This window comes from Scomber scombrus, chromosome 12, assembly GCF_963691925.1.
Source record: "Scomber scombrus chromosome 12, fScoSco1.1, whole genome shotgun sequence".
NCBI lineage: Eukaryota > Metazoa > Chordata > Actinopteri > Scombriformes > Scombridae > Scomber > Scomber scombrus.
This window is the reverse complement of record NC_084981.1, coordinates 23,236,729-23,253,858: the sequence shown is the minus strand read 5'-3', so window position 1 is coordinate 23,253,858 and position 17,130 is coordinate 23,236,729. Positions and strand designations below refer to the sequence as shown.

General features: G+C 41.9%; 1 protein-coding gene across 1 annotated transcript in view; it reads left to right on the top strand.

The window, feature by feature from the left end:
- The window catches only part of LOC133991724 (homeobox protein Meis1), an 83,190-nt gene that overhangs the window by 21,442 nt on the left and 44,618 nt on the right, over nt 1-17,130 (top strand). The gene's annotated exons all lie outside the window — the stretch shown is intronic.

Sequence of the window (17,130 nt, the reverse complement as noted above, 5' to 3'; positions counted from 1 at the left end):
ATCCCCCTCCCTGACCAGCTTTTCTCTCCCGGTAGCCTGTAGCTGCACTTGAAAAATTTCCTGTGGAGGAGAATTAGATGCAATTTAATTAGCAGGTACCAAAAAACACATAATAAAGTACATTGGTTGCATTGGCACATATACAATGACAACTAGAGAGTATGAATATGACAGCTTGTAGTTTAATTTCTTCACAGGAGCATGTAACCAGAACCTAATATAAAAATTCAATAAAGACATTTTCAAAAGCATTAATTTATTTTATCTGTTATTATAGAAGGACACAAAGATAGGACTTCAGAGAATCAGTACTTAGTTTTGGGTGCAGGTTGTCTAGACATTGTCTAGGCATTATTGAGGAAGATCCTCAGTCCGGTAATTGTCTTATTGGTGTCCAGCTTTCCTGGTAATCCCTTTAAACGTGAGACTCTGTGGTATAGATAAAAGGCATGCGGCTCTCTTGATTAGTCTGCAGTCTGTATTACTGGAGGTGTGTATGTGTGTGTTTGTGTGTGTGTGTGTGTAAGTACAGTAGCTGGCAGATACAAACACGATTCTCTCCTTGATTTCCTCAGAGTGTGAACACGGGAAGAAAAAGAGAGAGAGTGGAAGCAGACAAAGTGAAAGAAAATGAGAAAGAAACAGAGCAAAATGAGCAGTAAAGGAGAGAATCTCAGAGTAAATGCTGTGAAAGCATTTTGGAGCTGCGTGTGTGTGGAGACGGGAAAGAGAGAGAGAGAGAGTAGCTATCCCCGATGAGTGTATTAAGTGCTGCTGAGTGTTGTTTGGGAGTCTATTTAGGTGTATGCACCAGGGTTAGCAAACAGCAATATCTTCTCTGCCAGTTCAGAGGTGAAAGAGTAGCAGCCAGGCCAACTTAAACTTACTCTATGTCCCCTTGAGGGTTACAGTAAACTGTGTGCAAGCATGTGTCCATGTGTTAAAGAAACTGTTTAATATCTGCAGGGTCACAGGATCATAAACCTACAGTACACTCTCTGTTCACATGCTGTTTATGAAAATCAATATCTAAAGACATAAAGGGTAATTACATCTCAAAACACCTTGAGAAAACACCTCACATCTACTCAGTGTTGCCGGTAGCAATGTTTATTCAGCCTTAACTGGATTTACTGCATCTCAAACATTATTATCTGTGGTTACCTGGGAAAAGAAATGTTTGGCCTTTCAGTGTCCAATCACGACCTCCCTCTCCAAGATTCACTGAGATCTTTACGACCCTGCTCTATCACGGTGGGCGACGCGACAACTAACCTGTAGTGACTCGCCTCTCAGAAAACGATAGCCCTCGATTACTTTTTATTGCCTCCTAGGCAATAACCAAACTCTGAGTGGCCTGAGTTTGCCCCTCTCAAAAAAGAGGAAATTGTATCAGGTTCTCACAGTGGGGGATCAGTTTGCTTTTAGGATTAAGGCTGGTGTCACCCAGCCGCTGGGGTCACGTGGAAGAAAAGAATCAAAAATATAAGTAAACAAAATGACTTCCTTCCCTCTTCAACCATCTCCTCTCCTCTCCTCTCCTCTCCTCTCCTCTCCTCTCCTCTCCTCTCCTCTCCTCTCCTCTCCTCTCCTCTGCCTCCTTTCACGTGTGAAACCATCTTCTGCTTTATCAATCAGGTTCACTAACTTGCCTTTTATTGGCTTGAGTGAATGTCTCTTCTGTGGGAAGGTAATAGTCATAAAACAGTTTGATAAGGTGTTAGAGGCTATTTGACTGTTTGACTTTGGGATTTATATACTCTGTGTGTTGCTGAGAATGTTTACACATCATCATGTGAGCCTCATATTTGCACATGTCCATTTTCTCTCATACACCTCTGTCTCTTTTCTCTCTGTATGGCTTCTAATCTCACTACGTGCTTGTTTTTCATTTTCTCTGATAATATTCAGAGGAATCGCTTGCACATTTTGACGGTTTCTCCATCTCTCTCTGTTACTTTTATATCACCCCTGCATTCATTCTGTCTGTCTCTCTCCATCTGTTGGTTACATGTGGGCATGTTTGCATGACCAAAGAAATGCAAAGTCTAGCCCAGACCATTACAATATGCCTTGTGTGCACAATTTACATGAAATACATATTCATTCATGACATGCATGCACATGAAATAGCTTCTCTCTCCCTCTTTTCCCTTATCTCTCATATGCTTTTACTCACCCTTTCTGCTTGCTTAGGATGTGTTCTGTTCAGTAAGTCTTTCAAATGAAAATATTGGTATCATTTATGTTACTTATTCCTCACCAAGTTGCCTTTTATCTTCCTTATTTTACTCATAAATTCACTTAGATCAGACCATGTTGTTGACTGCCGCTCTAAGAAAGGGTAAAACAGCCATTCATTAAAAAAAAAAAAAAAAAAAAATGGTTCTACTTCATTTGCTCCAGTGAGGGAGCACAAGCGGGAGGGAAATGTATCTTTAGCTCCCATGTTATAATTGTGGCACGCTAATGATGTAGACACATTCTCGCTGTTTGTTTACAGGAAGCAGTCTTCTTTAATTTGCGACTGGCGCGAATGCCAAATGCCTATATCTAATTACTGGTGTTTGCTAAAAGATACTATTTACACACACTTTTTGCCTTGTAGAGGTCTCTTGTGTTTCGTGGTGGGGAGATTATGACAAGAAAGTTAAATGTGTAAACGTGGATTTTTTTCCCCCCGGATTTTTATCTGGAACTTTTTTTTTCTGTGTGTCTGCAGGAAAAGAAAATTAGGAACAGTGCAGTTATTTTCCATGTGTGATTTGTACTTTTTGACATAAAGATGTTTTTATTCAGAACTGTCAAGATCCTGTATGAAAAGTTTCAACCAAGGACTGAATTCAGGTTTATTTCGGTATGAAGCACCATAATTTGCATCGTCCTCGTGTAATCATCTCCAAAAAGAAGATGCCACTTTTGTCAAATTACTGGATATCTCCTGCTGGAATGCAATTTTTTAGCTGTGATTCGTAAATGTAAACAAGTAACAAGTTTAAATGTGGTAATGCGCTTGTCATGCAAATGAATGGGATAAAAAGTTTAAGCAGACTCGCTCACTTGTGAAATTATTGGTGTGTGTGTGTGGAAGGACTTGCCAATGGGAAACTTGTCACAGTACAGAATGGTGACAATTTGTATAAGTTTTGAACTCCTTATTTTGTCTGCTTTCAATTCAGCCCCACATTGCCTGGAATTACACTGGGGACACACATGCAACATTTCACAAACAGAAGATCGTTCCTTGAAGAGGAACTGAGATAGATGTTAACTTTGTAGGGAAGAAGCTGACGCAGACTGGGTCAGTGGATGGCAGAAGTGTAGGGCCAGATGAGCTTTTTCCACCTGTTTATGCATTTCACTTTTCAAATTTGACCTTAAACCACTTTATATAGAGTTATCAATTATATATGAATATGAAAGAGACATAGTTTGGGCATTCACTTGTATGGTGGGAGAATCAGAGAGAGAGAGAGAGAGAGAGAGAGAGAGAGAGAGAGAGAGAGAGAGAGAGAGAGAGAGAGAGAGAGAGAGAGAGAGAGAGAGAGAGAGAGAGAGAGAGAGAGAGAGAGAGAGAGAGAGAGAGAGAGAGAGAGGAAGAGAGAGAGAGAGAGAGAGAGAGAGAGAGAGAGAGAGAGAGAGAGAGAGAGAGAGAGAAGGAATGGAGGAGGGAGGGGAGAGCAAACACACAGAGTATTAGCACTTTGTTCAGTGGAGAAGCATTGTTTGGCCCCTTGGCACACACAAGAACACACACACAAACAAGCAACTCACTTAAACACACACACATGCACAGAGCACCAACGTTTATTTAAGCTTTTGATAAAGAGATTAGCCCCATCATCCTACGTTCTTAAGCTAGCCGAGGGGGTCCGTGTTCAGGAAATCCTGGCTTTCCTGACATACGGCCTTAAAGGGGAACCTGGCTCTAGCAATGCTTATGTGATATTGATACAGTTCCTAATGGTCAGATTAACAAGATTTGCTCTGAAAATGAAGGGCAGTTTTGCCAGAACGTGTTATTTCTGCGTGTGTTTGAAAGAAGGAGATGAAAATGAGACAGGGAGAGTTAAAAAGTTAGCGAGACAGAGAAAAAGATGAAAACAGAAGGTGGAGGAGGCAGAGTAGTTGTGCCAGCTGGGCTGTTTTTTTTTTCTTTATTATTAGCCCTATCACAGTAGTTGGAGTCCAGCTTAAAGCTACAAACAGCAAAGTGCTAATTTTAGCCTCCAAAGAGGATAAGGATAAATAGCTTGCTGCCAGTTTGCCATATGGTCCCCTGCCGATTATATTGTGTCAGGAATATTTTCACCCAACCCCCACCTCTGCACACAAACATATACATACAAATACACATTCATATCTGTTGTTGCAGCATTTACGAAGCTGGAAGAATAGCTTTATCTCAACATGTAGATATGACTGAAGAGTTCATTTTCGAAAGGTTTTAGAAGAAATATGATTTTCATGATTAAAATTATTTAAGACAAATTGTGTACCCTCTAAATTTACTTTACAATCCATAAAAGGATTGTGTGCTGTTAATCTCTTTTTGTGAGAATAGAAAGATATGTCTTACTGAAACTATAATTTTCAGACAGGAAATTGTAGTTGTGGCGGTGGCAGCCTCAACCAGCGGTCTTTTTTATCCAGTATCGCTTCCAGCTGCAAGGTAACATTTGGCCTCTTCTGTAATCTCCTGCAACTTGGTTTATATTCTCACTTGTAAATGTGAGCCCTGTAGAAGAATAAAAATGAGTCTCCCTCTCCATCAACACACATGCATATGTTCACATGTAAATGAAACACACGCTCACAGTCACACACAACACACACACACACACACACGCACAAACGCACATACACACACACTCACACTCACAGCCACTCTCCATTATTCTCTCACTCTCTCTCCCTCAAATTGAAATAATTCAATTTATGGACACAGTTCCAGACCTCCCTGGCTAAGACCATTATGCATGGAGCCCCCCCTTTTCTAACAAAAGAACGGGAGAATTTACCAGCCGGCTCTCCAAACGACACTCACACAAAGCCAATTTCATGCCAGGAAAACACCAGCAGAAGCGCCATTTCTGGTCAGAACCTGTATCCCTGTGGATTTTTTTTTTAATCATTGAATATGGGTCGATGCCACTTTAATTTTTTTGTTAGGGTTACCTTTTGCTTTTAACATTCAAACCTGGCTTCTGCATATGTGCATTTATTTAAGTACAAATAATGTCAGATCTTTTGTATTGGTAAATGTAGTTCTTGTATGATGTAGTCCTAGATTATATTTGATCCCTACAGTAATCAATGTGTCTATTTACAACTGTTTTTGCTGTGAAGGTGAGCATAAACACATACTTGTTCAAATATTCTGTTTTCAGTCTAGGCAGTAATGTCACTTAAAAGCATGAAGATGTGAAATACCATGTTTGAGGTAACTGGGTATGTTGTTAGTCTGGGTAACCCGGGATGCGGAAGGTTGGAGGGTTGATTTTATGTGTGTCAACTGGGCCATAGCTTGACCCAGGGCTGACCCAGACCAAACATGCTGCCCCCTGAGGCCCCCTCCCCTTGGTCCTTTTGACATGGATACCTGCTTTAGGGATTTGAGTGAGAGATAAAGACCTCAAGCTTTTTTAAGAGTTTAGAGAGAGAGAGAGAGAGAGGAAAGAGAAGCTAGATAACAAATACCTGTAGGTAAACACAAGAGCAGCAGGGTGGGCTGGAGGGCAGCAAAGGCGTTTACTTTGTGTGTTTGCAAAGCAACACAAGGCATGCCACTTGCGGTACACACACTCGTGGGCGCGCACATTTGGATGTAACCTGATCATCCCCTCTCGCTCCGAGCCAGTGAAATTCAAAGAGATGAGCAGGGACTGGGGGCCGAGATTCCCACTGCTGATAACCTTTGGAGTAAAGGCCTGAGTGGCAGTGTTAAACACACACACACGAACACACATCATTGCATTTACGTATTGTAGACACGAGCTCCCATGGGCAGTCTCAGGTCTTTGTTCCACTGAGGTTCTATTTAGCAGCAGAGAGGTCATACTCTTACAGGAAGTCACCCTCAGAGAGGGCTGCCTCTTTTAGGAAGTGACTTGGTGGGACTGTGTGACGAGAGCGCCGGCAGCCACGGGGGGCATATCACTCTCATCCACATGGGCCCATGGTCCACAGGAAGTAGGCCTGCTGTAAACCCACTCACTTCCTTTTCCTCTGCCCCTGTCCCGAAAGTCTTATCTAGGCTGCGTATGGGGAGGTTGATAGGACTACAAATCCCCCACACCCCCACAACACCACATCCTGTGCCTATCAAGGACACACTGACAAGGAGCAGGAAGTGGAGATGCAACATTATTTTGGAGGCAGAATCTACATTGTTCATTTAATAGTCTTTAAAAGGTATCTACGGTAATTCGAAAGAATTGGCACGAACACTCGATCTCTGTTTACTCATTAATAATGAGCTAAAACTTAAAAATATAAATGCAAAAACTCAACAACCTAAAATATTTAAAGAGGGCTGGTTGTCGCTCAGATAAGGACTTATCCTGTTTTTCTAACCACCCCTTCAATAACTTGAGCTTGTGGGTGCAGACCATATTATACTCCTTCATGATACTAAAACCTTCTGTTATTCAAAAAAGCTGGGAGCTAATGCGCTATTATTAGCTTGCAGGGTTGGCATGCCTCTATTATCTAACTACATACTGCAGTTTGGCTGGCGCTGATAGGTTAGCATGAGTGGGAAAATCCTTGTGTATTATAAGTGTTTATCAGAAGCTGTGTCACTCAGATAGTTACCATGTGGAAAAATGCACACATGGGCGAGTACTTTACACATTAGCGCTGATGAATAAACTTCCTGGGAAACTTAAGTTTGGTTAATGGAACATGAAGAGATGATTATAGACTATTATATCATTGGTATTGAAATTACACATTTTTTTACTTGAAGCCCTCCTCCACTTCATCTTCTTGTTCCTTTAGTAGAATATCTGAGCTTCACTGTGCAGAATGATGTGAGTGCAGTTTGACGCTAGAAGTCTTTCACATTCATCTGCTGCAAGTGGAAAGCTCATTGAAAATCCATTTTTAAGGGATGGGCCTATGAGCATGATTTGTGACATCACAAATAGTTTGGAGCCAATCCTGATCCAGTATACAAGTTTGATGGGTTAACTTGACGACTTCTATGAGTAAATCTAGGCCTTTAATCCTGAAAATATATTTTTAGCCCACAAAAAAAGTTAAAATAGGATGTTTTTTCTTTAGTTTAACTGCTGAGGTTCCCTTTCTTTGTCCCATGTCTACATTGAAGGACTTTGGAACGCCCTTCAGCACATCAGCTGACTTTTGGAAAGGACCGCCGTGCCATTGTGCTGTTAAGTGCTCTTAGCTTTTGTTATAGTCCTTGTCCTCTCTACCATCCCTTCCCCCTTCCCTTCTTCCATAGTCCATTTGACTCTCTCTCTCTCTACGTTCACTGTGTGCTGGGTTTGACTCAAGCTCAGCTAGTCAAAGGTGTCAAAAGCCATCTGAGAGGCAGTGAAAGAGTGAGACTTAAGAGTGAGAAAGCAGCAAAAGAGGCACGATTTTAGGAATCTTACCGGTGTGTTCGTTGGTGTGTATGTGTGTGTGTGAGGACTTTCCTTCACTGAGGCGAAGAATCTGTGGGCCCCCCTCACAAGTGCTCCCATTTGAACCAGCTCTGGCCTTCTATCTTCAGGTTAGAAAAAAAGAAAACGGCAACACAAAGGCAAGAGGGCAAAAATCAATAGTTACACAGCAAAAGTGCTCAACATGAAAGGGTGAATTCATCGCCCTACACTTTCATTTTAGCTTGGACCGTCTGTCTCTTTCTCCCTCATTCTTTCTCTCTCGACTGATCTGGAAGTGGGAATAAAAGGCAGTCAGTGTGTGTGTGTCTGTGTGTGGAGGCATACTGCAGTTTAATGTCGTGTCGGCGCCCCGTGCTTGAGGCAGTTTCCAGCGTGTCAGGCAGCCTGTGGTGATGACCCTTTACGGGAAAATGGCACAGAGAGAGCAGTCACATTTACACTGACATTTTTGCCATCACCTATGGCTATGTCAACAAGCCTGATCCCTCCCCCCTCACAGCCAACAGTGGCTGGGCCTCCACCATAACACACAGCACACAGGAACACACTCACAAAGAGTGTTATGGCCTCCACCATAACACATAACACAGGTCTGATATTCAATATTTTCTAAAAGGTTACATGATTAATCAACTGGCTGCAATAATACATATTCGTTATCATTGTTTTACCTGCCTAGTCTGATTAAGCATTTACTCTGTAAAATGCCAACGGTAAGAAATACCCAGCTCAATTTCCTAGAGCCCAAGGTGTCTAACTCATGTATGTGTAGCTGTACACATGTGTACACATGTGCACACATGTTCATGTGACACTAATGGAAAAGCAAATGTCTGCTTACACTTAATAGGAATACTAACAACAAAGCATGCAAACAACTGGAGCAAAAGTCTCATATCCCTCATAAACCATAAGCTTTGAGGAACACTTTTAATTAACTCATAAATATGCTCTGTTTTTTTTTTTTATGCTGTTGTTGGTTAAACACATTCCCCGTCCCCGACTTTTCTGATCTCCTCCCCATCAGATCACCTCAAATGAAATAATTGCTCCAAACTTGGCTCAGATTCTGACAACAAGAAGTCTCCAGTGTGCTTTAATTACAAATAACCCTTGTAAATGACTCACCAGTTACTGTCATTATTGAATCTGTCAGTGCTGATCTACAGAACTGTCATCATTCAAAGTAACCTGCTTTGTTACTGCATAGCACTCGTTATTTACTGTAATTACTTCAATAGAATTGTCTTTGATTACAGGAAGCAATTACTTAGGTCTCCCTTGATTGTTTACCTGGCAAGCCCCACTTACTTCTCTCTTGTAGTAATGACAACTTTATCTGTCTACCTAATCTTTTTGTTCATTATGTTGTAGCTGCTCAATGTTTTACAAAGATTAATCTATGCTTCAGAGTGATATGATCCAAATGCGTTGGCGGAAGTTTTGAGCAAAGATCTGAAAATAGTGGAGTGTCTCTCTGGCAAAGGCAGGAAGGGAAGTCTAGACTAGCCATATTGTTTTGTCGACAGCGCATGTCATTATCCGCAGAATAGTCGAGGGGATTTCTCTCTGTCTCTCCTCCTCCTCGGGAATAAAAGGGAGGCGAAACAGCATTGGTCACAGAGAGTGTTTTGTATTGAAGTGTGTGTGTGTGTGTGTGTGTGTGTGTGTGTGTGTGTGTGTTGGTTTAGGATACTTTGGTAGTCATTATTGGAAAGTTGCCTTCTGGAAGATCCTAGGCAAAGGGTGCATAAGAATGTGTTCAAGTTTGTGTCTGTTTTTCACTGCTTTAAAGGGAGAGACTCTTTTGAAAATGTGCCCCTACTTGGGAATTGCGTTGCAAGGAATTCCTGCATGTTCAGAATATTTGGAGATGGGAGGGGCTTCCAGAGCCATGCAAAGGGAACCCCCCATTGCCTGCTACCCTCCTGCACCCCCCTCCCCAAGTCTTGAGCTTATGAATGGCCTGAATACAATAAACGCCACTTTTTTCTTTTCTCCCTCCCTCTTGCGAGCCCTTCTTTACCCCTCTGAGGATTTCTGGGAATGTAATGTGTGTCTATGTGTGCGAGAGTGCGTGTGCTTGTGTGTTAGTGCCAGAGAGAAAGATTGAGAGGGAGAGCACTTAGTGAATATACACCAGCATGTGTGTGCTTTGTGTATCATGTTTTGTGTGTGTGTCTGTACGTGTGTGTGTGTATGAATTTCTCGCCTGCCAATATGAGATGTGTGTATCCCATGTGGAACAGGATAGCAGGCCCCTGAGGCCTGGGCCTTGCCTGGGCAGCCAACCCAGGGTCATGTGAGCTTTCTGGGGTGTGAAACTCTAGGAGTGGCCCATGAGAGATCAGCTCCAGGTCACTCGCACTCACAGTGAAAGATACACTCTCTCTCCTTCTTGCAACAAATAGCCCATAGACTAAATGCACTGTCATAAACTCAAAAGACCTGTCTCCACTCCCTCTCCCTCTCAGTCCATCCACGGCCTATAAAACCTTGCAAAAACATCTCACAGTATCCTCCAAAAACGTTTGGCCATCTGTGAACAATTCCTCACACAGGATCCCACTCATGACATCTGGCACAAAGCTAATATTCATAACCTTATTCCTCATCTCAGCAGTGCTTCAATGAAGAGAAAAAAAAAAGATTAGAAAGCTAAATGTCATAATTCTCTGTTGCGCTAGAAGCAATATGCCTGACAAGATCACTGTTCGCAGATGACTGACTGGTGAATCCATAGCTGTTAATTTGTCAGGCAGCAGAAAAATGGCTGACACCTTAGAATGGCACGTGTGCCCGCGCAGAGGGGGCAGGTAGTACCAATCGTTGAGAGATGGCTCATAATCAGATCATAACAGATTAGCCTAGATACTGCTTGATAATGTCAGGGTATGCCTTGAGACAGAGAGATTTACGGAAGTGATCAAGACACAGGAGAGGGAGATGAACAGACAGAAGAGAGGAAGCGTCATTAATGTGCAGTAGTTGAAGAGGTAGATTGAAAACGTCAACAATGAGGATAATCAACAGTGTTAACTCAGTTTTACCTATATCATTTGCTGCTGTTTGACTTACAAAGAGCAAAAACTTCAAACCTACAGTGAAGATAGATAACAATGCCTGTGCAAATATCCCCCATCCCTACCCCACACTCCAGCAGACAGAGAGAGAGAGAGAGAGAGAGAGAGGAGAAAGAAAAGTAATGAAGTAGGAAGGAGAGCAAGGCAGAAATGAAACACGAAGTAGCGGAAAAGGCTTAAATAAAAGCCACTCAAGCTGAATGAGCATAGAAGTAAGTGTCTGTTTAGCTAATGCTAACGAAGCTAATGGAAATGCATGGTTAAAGCTAACCTAGTTTTTACGTCATTATCTGTTGGTTCATGGTTTGTGTGTGTGTGTATTTGTGTATACAGTGTGAGAGGGGAATGATAAAATATTCCTTCCCTTGGTTGGCCCCAGGGCATTTCAACTGCCCCTGGCTCCTTCCAGTCACTGGCCTGCTCCCTAATTGCCACACACACACATACATATACACACACACATGCACACTCGCACGAAATTCAGAGCTTCTGTGGCTAGAAACACATGCATAAAGAAAGACAGAGATAGACACACACATACAGACGAATGCACATCCATGCATGCATGCATTCTTCACACACGAGCTTGCACCCCCTTCGTCCTGCATTGATTCACCCCCCCTCCTCCTCCTCCCAGCCCCCTCCTCCAACTAGTTGCAAAGACATTGTCGTGGCCGATCAGTGGGCCATGCCCAGAGTTGTGCCTGTGGCTTTTCCTCGTGGGGAGACTGGAGCTTGCTAGACTAGCCGTATGTATGAAGCCCAGGCTTACAGGCTGCTGATGCTCTTAATGAGCCTGGCAGCCTGTGTATGGACAAGAGTGACTGACTGGTTCATTGGCTAACTGGCTTACAAGCTGCTTGACTGGCTCTCTGACTGACTGAGTGAGCGAATGACTGATTGACTGATGAGTTAACCGAGTGACTGACAAGGTGACTTGCTGGCTTATAGACTGACTAGCTTAGTAGCTGACTAGATACAGCATTGACTGATGACAGGATGACAGGATGACTGACTGACGTGTCTATCATGTTTACAACCAAGTGTAGATGAAAGTATGCCTACTTCTGAATGACAAAAGCCTCGATGGAAACCTTGATGGCTGTGTTTCCATGAAAACTGCATTCATGTGGGTCCCGCGAAATATGATAGTAGCTCCAACGCGATATGAAGCACTGAATTTGATTATTTTTTAAATAAAAAACTAGCTAGCTAGTGTGCTATTTCCTAACTATGGAATACAGTCAGTTCAGCCTTTAGTCATGTTAAGTTATTGGCATGACAGCATAATATAGCGACATAATTCAGTAAGTGTCAGTCTTACCACTCAGGATGTACAGGTTCTCCAATGACCACAAGACACAAAAAAATCCCAGCAACCAAATAAAAAAAAACAAACAAACAAAACACCACACAACAACACACCAATAAAGACCATTGAATTGAATAGAGAGAGAGAGAGCATGTGTCAGTAAACGCAAGTGTTGGTTAGACGCAGGAGAGTGTGTGTCAGTGTCACTAGTGTGAAAATGTAGCCAGGCAAATCAAACTTGGTTGGGCCGCCACAGTTTAATACATTAATGGAAAACCCAGTTGTTGAGTCGTTTTGGTTGAGAATAAATATGCAAATCAGAACATATCCCATGTCTGGATTTATTCCTTAAATTGATACCATCAGACCAGACACTTCCTGCACAGCTGTACTCTCAATAATCCACCTTTTTTTTTAAAAATCAGATAACGATAAGATAAAATCTTAAGTGAAATAAGTTTGACTAAAATGCCAAAAAATTATTGGTTTTGGCTAGACTAGATAGACTGAAATATTCAATATAAACTAATGGCTAAAAAAGACTGAAGTATCAACAGTTTTCATTGACGAAAACAGTTACAGTTTTCTTTGACTAAGATAAGACTAAAATGCCAGACTTTTAGTCACCTAAAAATTGACTTAAAAAACAGGATGAGGTTGACTAAATATGCTAAAAACTAACAAGGACATTTGACCAAATGAACACTAGTACTAAAGACAGAAAATAAGTTTTCCTAGAAACGTAATACTGGCTGAATTACATTTTCTCTCAACATAATAAGAAAATGTTGTTAAGTAACATATTTGGCAAGTTGCAAAAATGTTGGTACTGAATGTGAATGTTCAGTGCCAACATAGTTCTTTTTTTTCCCACCAAAATATCTGATGTTGCACTACAGTATCTGCTCATGGTAACTACAGTAATATAAGACTTTTTATGCTTCTCTGAAAAAGATATTTAGAAAACATTGGTTAAGTACAGATTCAAAGGCCAAATAGTTATTTTCCTTCTTATCCATCATTTTCTCCTCCTCCATCGCCTTCGTCAGTGGTTTCAGTTTCAACGCCCTCTTCTTCTTTTATTCTCTCTCGCTTTTTCTCTTTACCAACTATTTACCATTCATTTTCTTTCCCTGTTCTTACCCTCCCTCTCACTTACTCACAGGCTGAGGTAACACGGTTGACATTTCTCCAACATGGCTGCCAGACACAGCTTCAACACCTTTCCTGCTTCACCCTTCCTCAGTCTTTCTCTTTTCTCTCCTTCCACCTCCCACTCCTTCCTTACTTGCTTGGGTTAAAAAAGAAAGAAAAAAGAAGCAGAAATTAGCCCCAGACCTTGCAGAGGTGATTGGTATCAAATTGCAGTGAAAATGGAAATGCCAATAAAATTGACGGCCCTTCCCCAGCCCTCCTCCTTCCTTTTCCCCTTCTAGGTAAAGTAAGTACCTACAGGTCAGACGTAGGGAGAAGTATTGGGAAGGGAGAGGAAAGAAGGGAATATCGAGAGGGTTTAGAGTTTCCCTCTTTGACTTAGTGTTTTGAATATGGGTGACACAAATGGTCTGCCTACAATCTGTTGAATCAGGGTCATTATTGTCATTTTTTCAACAACCTGTACCCTCCATTGAACATTTTGTAAAAATGTATTGAGAAGATCCTGTGTATGTTAGACAGGTATGCTCTTTTCACATGGTTTAATGGTATGAGACATTCAAATGTGGGAAGAGATGTAATGCAGGCTGCTTCCTTCACATTATACATCATTTCCCATTGCTGTATGCATCATTTTGGTTTGTACGTAATTATTGATTAGCTGGAGGTCTTTGGAGTAATTTTGATATCTGTAGGGTCATTATTAAGGGTTTTGAAGATTGTAGTTGCTGCTTGTATTAACATTTCATTCACCATAAATCAATAGTTAAGATGTAGTACTGTAAATGTGGCTGATATAGTGCAGTATAATACTGTGGTAGATGGGGCAGCGGTCGCCTAAAGGTTAGATAGCAGGCTTGTGACCAGAAGATTATTGGTTCGATTACCGGACTTGAAAGAGCACTTGAAAAAGAGAGAATTGCTTTAAGTGATACTTTCTTGTTAAATAAAAGTTCAATAAAAAAAATATCTAACCCGTACAGTGTATATTATAAAGTACCACATGATACAATGTTAAGAGGAAGCTTTAACGATCAAACTGGGTTCACTTTAGAGGGGCTGTTGTGATAAAACAGTAGCAAGGGAGTACAGGCCACATACCCAGAAACATGCAGTTTCTCGTGATAGTTTTCTCTGAGCATACACACTTTTATTACTCATTCTGTTTTTTCTCTGCCCCCATTGTGTTTTCTCTCCCCTGTTTCCCCTTTTCTCCTTTCTCTTCTCTCCATGCTTCTCACGATTTCTCACCTCTTCCTGAGCCTTCCTGCTCACTCCCACTTTTCCCCCCATTTGCTCACTTGCATGCATACTCATTCACTCGCTCACTTGCTCACTCACTCTCTCACTCAGTCACTTGCTCACACACTCACTCTGAGCTGGTACTCCAGCCGTTTGCTTCTGTTTTCCCAACTCGCATGGGACAAGCCCCTAGGTTTGTTATTGTAGGCTTTGCTGAACATGAGCCGGTCTTTACAACGGATTGAAAGCATTTGCTTCCAATGAAAATCTGGTCTTAGATTACAAGGCTTCAGCTCGGCTCACCCCTCTTTTCCACCAGGCAGAGAGACATAGAGGGAAACAGAGAAAGAGAGAGACGGAGAGGGGTGGGTGTATTTTAGTCCTGAAACAGTGGGCAGAAAAAAATCTCACTTGTTAAGCTCAGGCTGCATTTGTCCCGAGCTAATGATGTAACTGAAGCTTGCAATGTGAGTGTGGTTTTAGACAGAGAGAGGTCTGTGAGCTGGGTGGAAGGGCTACATTGTGTATATGTGTGTGTTTTTTGTGTATGTGTTTGCATGAGTGTAATGCTGAAAGTTTGTTGATTAATCAATTAATAGATTAGTAAATCAACAACCATAATTGATTAATCGTTAAGCAGACGTAACCAAGATTCACTACTTCCTGCTCTCAGATGTGATGATTTGGTGTTCTTTTCTCTGTTTCATGTCCTTGTTAATCAAATATCTTCATACTGTTAGGAGGGAAAAAAAGGAATCTGACACCATCACCTCAGGCTCTTAAAAACTGATGCCTGATTTTCATTATTTTCTGTCAGTTTAAAGCCTAATTTGAATAATCAGAAAAAAATCAACAGATTAATTGATAAATAAAATAATCCTTGGTTTCTCAAATAAAGGAGTGCATGTTTGAGTGTAGATTTAGGAAGTGTGAGACCATGTTTCAAGTATTATCCAGTGACTTAGACTAAACTGGCACAGGTCACTGACTTGCTTAAAGGCACTTCAACATGCCACGTGGCTATTGGCCGAATCCAACTTTTGAACTTTGGGAGATGAAAACCTACACACCCAACCCTGGCACCAGCTTTACATGCATATGTGCATTATTAATGTGCAGTGGGTGGCATTTGCATCTGTATCACACCATCTATGAAAAGCAAGCTCTTGTTTTATCCCTCCCCCAACCTCCATAGCATCACCTCTACTTCCACACGAGGTTCATTAAAAAGCCTTCAATATGTGTGCATATGTATCTCCTTCTGCCAGAACAGTCGGGAAGAGAGTGAGAGCTAGCCAAGAGTGTTGTTGCGTATGGATCGTTGAGAGCTTCTCTCTCCTAATGGTGTATATAATTCAGGTGCCCTCCAGGCATGCTTTCAGGAATTCTTTTGCCTGAGGTAATGGGGAGCAAAGGCCTGGGTTTTAGGCCCTTGATTATTCCATTGATGTGGCAGGCTGGAAAAAAGTCATCTCCAACCGGATTAGCGCCAACATCCCCATTAATTATCGATGAATCGGGGTCTTAGGGTTTAGCTAGGTGCTGGGTGTCGCCTTCTGCAAGCTAGCGGTGCGCAGACCTGCTCGAATGCAGTTATCTACTCCCACCACAGTGAATAGACCTAGAAGCTTTAGAAGTGCTTTGTGTGTAATCAATAAATAACTGGATCCAATTCTGTGCACCGCTTTAGTGTTTTATTTTTTTCTTCCTTACTTCTCCTCAATTCAACTCAAGAGAGGCGACATGGGACAAAAGTCAGTTATCAGCCACAGAAATTTCTTGCAGTGAGGAGAGGAGTGAGGGTGCCACTTGTTTACCTCGCCTCATGTTTCTTTTATGATTATCGTCTTCATTGAGGGTGGCTCGCATTTTTGAATAATGATAATAACAATTAGGCTTTTCACAGCCACAGATGGGGAGAGCCTCTTTCTCTCCAGTGGAGCTGTATAGAATGCGTACAGTAATTGGGTAGTGTTGAATATGTGCTGTGTGTGTGTGTTAGTGTGTGTGTGTGTGTGTGTGTGTGTGTGTGTGTATGAGTTCATGTTGTTGAGTCTGAAAGCAGAGAAAAGGCCAACGGAGTGCCTTCCTTTCACTTTTCCTCTCAGTGCACAAATACTCTAAGCTGTCTCAGTGTTCCCCTTAGGTGAGGTTAACTGGCCTTAATAGAGCCTTATCGAAGCCCTACAGGTTGCTGTAAGCAGCCATGACGCCATTGTTATGAAAAGCAGCTAGCTTTGTTAGCGCTGTTTGTGCCTCTGACTTCCTTTTTTCCACCTATTTTCCTTTTATTTTCCGCCTCCCCCTCTCCTCGCAACCTCCCCTATTGTAGTGCCGTGTTACTCTTTCCACCTCAGGTAAAATGGCAGAATGCGCCGGGGCGACGCTTCAATAACTATTTTCCCCTCAGGATAATAAAGACTAAATCTCTCTGTCATTTTCAATTCTGCGCGGGCTTGGATGGGAGAGTGGGGAAATGCGACCTTACAAGTCCTTTGTGCTCCCCTTCTCCCCCTCTTTCTCGCAGAAAGATCCGAGCGCTTGCTGTGTTTTCAAGTGGCGGGTGGAGAAAAATGAAAGGCAGGGTTATTTATAAATGTATTAAAAATGAATGCATTTATGAGGTGCTGTTTTCCAGCCATTCTCTGCTTGCCATTGTTGTGTCTCTATACCCCTCCGTCTGTGCATACAAAGCCCTCCAGAA